Source organism: Poromitra crassiceps, assembly GCF_964638095.1.
Source record: "Poromitra crassiceps genome assembly, chromosome: 14".
In the NCBI taxonomy this organism is placed as follows: domain Eukaryota; kingdom Metazoa; phylum Chordata; class Actinopteri; order Beryciformes; family Melamphaidae; genus Poromitra; species Poromitra crassiceps.
Genome location: NC_139633.1, coordinates 2,349,270 through 2,356,514, shown reverse-complemented (window position 1 = coordinate 2,356,514; position 7,245 = coordinate 2,349,270). Strand labels below are relative to the sequence as shown.

The 7,245-nt window shown below is 41.7% G+C and overlaps 1 protein-coding gene across 1 annotated transcript in view; it reads left to right on the top strand.

The window, feature by feature from the left end:
* Positions 1–302: 302 nt before the first annotated feature.
* The window catches only part of cdh11 (cadherin 11, type 2, OB-cadherin (osteoblast)), a 99,405-nt gene continuing 92,462 nt past the window's right edge, over positions 303–7,245 (top strand). The window contains exon 1 of the mRNA XM_083651040.1: positions 303–375. The gene's annotated coding sequence lies outside the window, so the exon portion shown is untranslated. The remainder of the gene's footprint in view (positions 376–7,245) is intronic.

Sequence of the window (7,245 nt, the reverse complement as noted above, 5' to 3'; positions counted from 1 at the left end):
CTATTCTATTCTATTCTATTCTATTCTATTCTATTCTATTCTATTCTATTCTATTCTTCTCTCTTTTTGGCATAATTATTCAGCACGTATACAGGCCACATGTCTCTCCTCTCACACAACATAATGGAATATACTGTACATCCATAATTAGGTGTATAATATAATCAGAAGCATATTTCAATTTGTAATTACATCATGTATGATGTCTTTGAACCCTTTCCCTGTATGCGTCCACATGTGTAGTAGATCAATAAATCTCTCTCTCTCCCTCCCCCTCTCCCTCCCCCTCTCCCTCCCTCTCTCTCTCAGGAAGGTGTGCGTCACCGTGTGGCAGAGGAAGCCCTCATCGTATCTGACACCAGTGATGAGCTAAAGGTGCGTTCTGCCATTGTGTGTGTGTGTGCGTGTGCGTGTGTGTGTGTGTGTGTGTGCGTTCGTGCTTGTGTGTGTGTGTGTGTGTGTGCGTGTGTGTGTGTGTGTGTGTGTGTGTGCGTTCGTGCTTGTGTGTGTGTGTGTGTGTGTGTGTGTGTGTGTGTGTGTGTGTGTGTGTGTGTGTGTGTGTGTGTGTGTGTGTGTGTGTGTGTGTGTGTGTGTGGAATCAAAAGGACCGTGAATTGGCGGTGACACATTGTGCCCCCCTAGCCTGCTTAGCATTCTGTTAAACCAGCTACCTCTCTTCACAGAGAGAGAGAGAGAGAGAGAGAGAGAGAGAGAGACACACACAGAGAGAGAGAGAGAGAGAGAGAGAGAGAGAGGGGGATGGCGGAAGGCATTCTGTCTTTTCTGAGCGCTGTACCTCTTTCTCTCATCGCTCTTTCTCTTCTGTCGTTTATAATTTTATTTTATTCTTTGTTGTTTTGTTCCTACCTTCTTTCCGTCTAGCAGCATTTTCCTACTTTTGACTCTCTCTCTCTCTCTCTCTCTCTCTCTCTGTCTCTCTCTATGTCTCTCTCTCTCTATGTCTCTCTCTCTCTCTCTCTCTATGTCTCTCTCTATGTCTCTCTCTCTCTCTCTATGTCTCTCTCTATGTCACTCTCTCTCTCTCTCTCTCTCTCTATGTCTCTCTCTATGTCACTCTCTCTCTCTGTGTCTCTCTCTCTCTCTCTCTCTCTGTCTCTCTCTCTGTCTCTCTCTATGTCTCTCTCTCACTCTCTGTCTTTCACGGGACATAGGAAATTCTTCCTCATTGTTAAGCCCATATTTGCCTACAGCAGCTTGTTAAAGGGGACTTGATGATTGAATGCGATCCAGTGAAAATGTGGCTCACAAAGCATTTGTCCTCTGGGCACATGTTCCCAAAGTCACCGTATCACACACCTCACATCTCCCATACTAAGCATTTCTCCACTCGCCTGGAAAAAGTTGAATAGATTAAAGGCAGATCTAATCAATCCGGACTGTGCTTATCAGTGGCTGGCAGGCCGACGAGCCGATTTCAGAGCAGCACATTCTAATCCTTCAAGGCCGAGACACCGTGGAGGAAAAAAAGACAAATAGGCAGAGAGAGACTCGCAGACAGTTAGGTCAGACAGGCAACGTAGTAAATAAATAAATAAATAAATAAAAAATACAAAATGATGAACTCTAAAAGAACCCAGGTTTCTGTTTGAACCTTCGACTGTGTGATGCTGTGGGAAATGGCAGACAAGTAGAGAAATACAGATGTGATTATAGGCTCAAAAAACAAATCCTTGAAGATTGTCATTCAGGTAATCCATGAGAGGCTTGGTTTTGCGCTGCACGCATCATAGATCACCTGTCAATCAAACAGTGCCCCCTGACGTCTTTTTTCCCTGGGTTTTCTGTTGATGACGTTTTTTTTAGTTTTTTATAGGCCGTTATTGTCTTTCTTTGCTGCTCATACCACACAGTCTTTCTGCATATTCCAAAAAACTACCAGACTCCATGTGTTTATAGAGCAGCTAGAAACGCTTTCATTCGTTTTCGTATCTCATGTTTAGTTCTCTCTCTCTCTCTCTCTCTCTCTCTCTCTCTCTCTCTCTCTCTCTCTCTCTCAGTTTTAGTGTTTCAGAGACTTTCCCACCGCCAATAATGCAATTATATGGGAAACACTGACTTTGTGATTTATTTATTTATTTTATTTTATTTTATTTTAATTTATTTTATTTTATTTTATTTTATTTTATAGTATTTTATTTTATTTTATTTATTTTATTTATTTTATTTATTTTATTTATTTTATTTATTTATTTTATTTTATTTTATTTTATTTATTTATTTGGGGGGGGGGTATCTGGCCATGAAATAGCTCAAAATGTAAAGACCCCCTAAAGTCATGTTTCAAGATGGGTCATATCCAAGGGTTTTTAAGGATATTGAGATGTTGGAGGACTTTGCCCATTTCCACCCAGCTTCATTACAAAGTGGGTAGGCTATGTGCAAGAGCTTCTCTCCATCCACTCTGCACCAAGAGCTCCCAGTTCACTCTGCTCGAGGGGCGAGGGCTGTTGTTCGGACTACAGGTTATTTAGTATTTTGTATGCGTGCATCCAGGACGAATGCATTGAGAACCTTAACGAGCGTTAACGAGCCATACCAGCTGGTAGGGGTGTCACGATACACTCAGTTCACGATACGATACGTATCACGATACTGGGTTCACGATAACGATACGATACGATACGATTTTAACAATATTTTTTTAAACTTGAATAATGACAATATATGACTGGAAAAGTAGTATTTTATTTGAAATGCACAAATACAAAACATGCTGTTGTGGGAAATTGTTATTACAATAACAACTAGAAAAAACATGAGATTGGAGATAAGGCTTATCTTGAAATAGAATGAGTTACACCGTCACTTAGATTTACTTTGAACTAAAAGGTTTCTCAGCAGTATGAATTCTCATTATGCATCTTCAGTTTTTCTTCAAACTCAAACAACAAGACTTTTCTTAGTCTATTTTTTATGCATCTTCAGTTTTTCCTGTCAAGTAAACAGTTTTGCCAGAAACTCAATTGAATGGTTTCTCTCCTGTATAACTTCTCATGTGTCTCTTCAGAGACTTGTTCAACTGAACTACTTTCCACACATTGAACTTCAACAAACAAAGACGTTTCTTTGTCTACTTTTGGGGAAAAAAAAAAAAAAAAAAATTTTTTTTTTTTTTTTTTTTTTTTCACGATATGAGATTTCATCTCAACGATACATATCGTGACGTTTTACTATCGCGAAATTTCGTGGGACGATATATTGTGACACCCCTACCAGCTGGCAAAGCAGCATTTCGTTTCGTTTCGACGAACAGGGATCTCTCGGTGCAGGAACAAGCATGGTAACATCTGCAAAGTCCTTTAACACATTCAGTGCCACAGCGCTTCAGTAAAATTGTCTGGAGCCTGTGCCAGATTCACTTCCATTCAGTTGAAAACAGCTATAGAATTTTTTCTATTATGGCTATATTAACGGGGCTGGACTTTAATGAAAGATTGAACACTCCTGCTTCTTCCAAAGAAGAAATTTTGTTTCTAGACAGTTCCATTATGAAATTACAGCCTCTCAAAAAAGTGCACTTTCACGGGTTTTCTGTCGTTTTTTTTTTCTTTCCAAGATATAGCCCCTTTTATGAATACCTTTTGCACTCTAATTTCGAGCACATTCACTGACTCTGGCTGGTGTTTTCTGATGTGGTGGCGTGTGGTGTGGTTTCTGTGCAGCCACACACCCCTCTCTCCCCCCCCCCCCCCCCCCCTCCTCTCCACCTCTGAGCTGCGGGCTCCTCCCACACGCACAGAGTTTGCTTTCTCGACTCCGTTTTTGCCCCGGATAGATCCCAGCTTTGCTGCGCGCATCATTTCCTTGATGGGCATCAAGGAAATGATGCGCGCTGGCAAACGCGACTGAACGAAAAGGCTTGGCCCGTTCGGCATCGGAAATTGTGTGGAGATAGATAGAAGCATAAGAGCTCAGTTGTGAGCGCGGATGCAGCCGAGCCCACTCTCGCTGTAGACGGAGCAATCTGTACGGCTCTGGCTGAAAGCATGCATCGGTTTCCACGGCTTTCTCCGCTGTCTCCTGTACAAAGTAAAGGATCTGAGGTGGGTGGAGCAGCTCCTGTGACGATGTTTAAGGTGGCGCCGTGTGATCCCTTGAAGGGATTCATGCTCACTGGCTGGGTACGACCTTAAACAGCAGAATTATGGAATAATATGAATTATGATTTTAGGACGTCCACAGACGTCCTTGGCACTGAACGTTACTTTTTTTTAGGATGTGCACAGACGTCCTTGGCACTGAATGTGTTAAGCTGTACGAGGTTTCAATGCAAAAACGGCTTCAGTATTGGCCTTCAAAAAGCCATATCAGTCCAAACCTGAGTGTAGATTTCAGCTCACAATGCTTTGTCTGTTGAAAGGTCTACTCATTGACATCGACTGACTTGGGCGATAACTTCTTATGATTCTCGGTTTGAAGGATTTAGCCTTTGTGCCGTGTGGTGATTGGCTGTTTAACCTTTGTGCTGTGTGGTGATTGGCTGTTTAACCTTTTGACATCCAAAACCCAGAGCACGAGCACATCCCATAATAGCATGCCATTCATCCGGCTCTACACCCCCCTAGCCTTATGCAGATGACCTCCATTGTCACCGTGACAACGGAGTGGCAGGCAAATTGACAAAGAGACTTTGTGTGTGTGCGTGTGTGCGTGTGCATGTGGTGTGTGTGTGTGTATACAGTATCTGTGTGTGTGTGTGTGTGTGTGTGTGTGTGTGTGTGTGTGTGTGTGTGTGTGTGTGTGTGTGTGTGTGCGTGCGTGCATGTGTGTGTGTGAGTGAGTGAGCGGTCTTAGCTCTGTACAGAAAGAGATAGAAAAGGAACAAAAGCGCTTATCTTAGCCAGCCTCAGGTCATGTCATCTCTCTCTCTCTCTCTCTCTCTCTCTCTCTCTCTGTCTCTGTCTCTGTCTCTGTCTCTCTCTCTCTCTCTCTCTCTCTCCCTCTCTCTCTCTCTCTCTCTCGTGTCTCTCTCTCTCTCTCTCTCTCTCTCCCTCCCTCCCTCCCTCCCTCCCTCTCTCTCAGATTAGTGTTCTCTCCTTTTGGCCTTGCTGCTTTAAGGCAGCAACAGATGTATTGTCCTTTGTGTGTTTGTCTGTGTGTATGTGCATGTATCATGCATGTAGTTGCACTAGGCTATATGTTTGACAGTAGTTTCAGACTAAACACACACAATTAGGCTTGTTAACACATTCACTGCCAACGACGTATTACTCCGTCAAAAAAAATCCAACGGTTGACTGCCACTGACGTATTACTCCGTCAAAAAATGAATTTTTTTTTTTTGACCGTGGGATGTGCATCTAACCCTTTTACATCTCTTATATAATTATTGGAGCCACCGAACGTTTACAACCCATTCCACCGAGCCACTAAGTGGCGACAGTGCTCTCCTGACTAGAGGAAGGCAAGCAAAAAGCAGCCATTCTCACGAAAATGGATTGGCGAAAACGCTTTCGTTTTCGCGCTGATTGCTGGCGATGCGGGATTGCAAATTTGCATAATAGATTACAGGTGGAACACACTTTGAAACACGCAGCATAAATATGACCAGAATCGCAAAAGCTTCATCAAAGCTCTCAACCAAAACTCCAAGAAGCGAGCGAGTCCATCCAGACTTCCTCAAACAGCGGCCGCGCAGACAGGCAGCAGCAGCAGCAAAGCAGTGAGACTGGTGACAAGCTTGTGACACGGCCGCTGCAGCCAAGAAGAACGCCCACGGAGGGAGGAGTTGGAAGCAGAGGGGGGTTTCCTGCTGTTATGGAGGAAATTACTGTTCAAAACTATTGTTTAGATGTCTGACGTCTTACTGATGCCAAAAATGAATGGTTAAAGTGACTGTTCTATCGAATTTCACAAAAAGCCGTTTATCTCTGAATAATTTTTCTGACGCTGAAACCATGCTGTATTCAACTGCTAATCCTTACATAACTACTAACTCTACAAACTAACTCTTTTAGACAGAGAAAGCACACATTCTATTAGTTATTTTGAGATATTGTGTGTTCACAAAATCTTAGCAGAAAAGAATCCTCGGGTCTTGAAAGATGAGCCAGAATTCTCAAAAAAACCCTCTGGCAGAACCTACCTACAGTAAAAAAAAAACGTCTGGCAGTGAATGTGTTAAAAAAAGAATTATGATACCAATACCCTTAAAGTGATATTAATACATTGTTTTTCTACTTTTCTACTTCATTCAATACCCAACGTATTTGGTGAGCTGCCAACTCCGTCACATCACCACCACATACTGTACGGGTTGTAGCTGCTGTATATATATATATATATATATATATATATATATATATATATATATATATATATATATATATATATATATATATATATATATACTTTTTTTTCTAGATCCATATACAAAAGTATTGCTGGTGTAGTCTGACTGGAGAGGTTTTGATTCTACTTTGTACTGGGTTATTTTGATCGATACCTTAAAGGGATTGAGTACCAATACCCATCCCATGGCAACGGTGCAGTCTCTCCCACCTTTGATTTGTTATTAAAATTTTTCTGGTGGCTTATTTTTATTATTTTTCAGTGGGTTTTATAACGTCTATATTATGGTTGTTTTTTACTGTGTCCATATGGGTCTTTATTGGCTGCTCCTGTTGCCAATCGAATGTCCCTCTCAGGGATTGTAAAGACCTCCTCCAACACTCTAGCCTGGATCCAGGTTTGCAAATCAAATAGCTTCTCGTTTCTCTCATGCACAAACACAGCACGCAGACATGTGCTTCCGAAAGTGCGTCAGAGTGGGACGTCGCTGCTCTTCTTTGTGTTTAAAATGGCATTTGTGGGTGTTCCAAGCCTGGAGCACGAAACAGAACAGAACAGAACGATGCATGTTTGCAGTTAATGTGATTTACACATTCACGGGAAGCTCATTATTGCATTTTGATTGTGTGCTGTAGCTGCTAATGAACTAGCAGAAGCAGCTTTCAGACCTACAGTACACACAGGCAAGCTTAGCTGTGATAGCAAAAAATTATAATCCATGCAACACATTGCTCTCAAATTAAACCTGTTACATAATGTTGTCTTAAAAATACACATGCAGTATACACAGTATAGTATAGTAGTGTAGGACTGGGTGTTATGGACAAAATCAAATATCACAATATTTTTGAGCAAATAGCTCTATCAATATTGCAATTAGTGTACAACGTTGTAGTACACCATTGACCAGAACGAGTTGGGAAGTACGATATT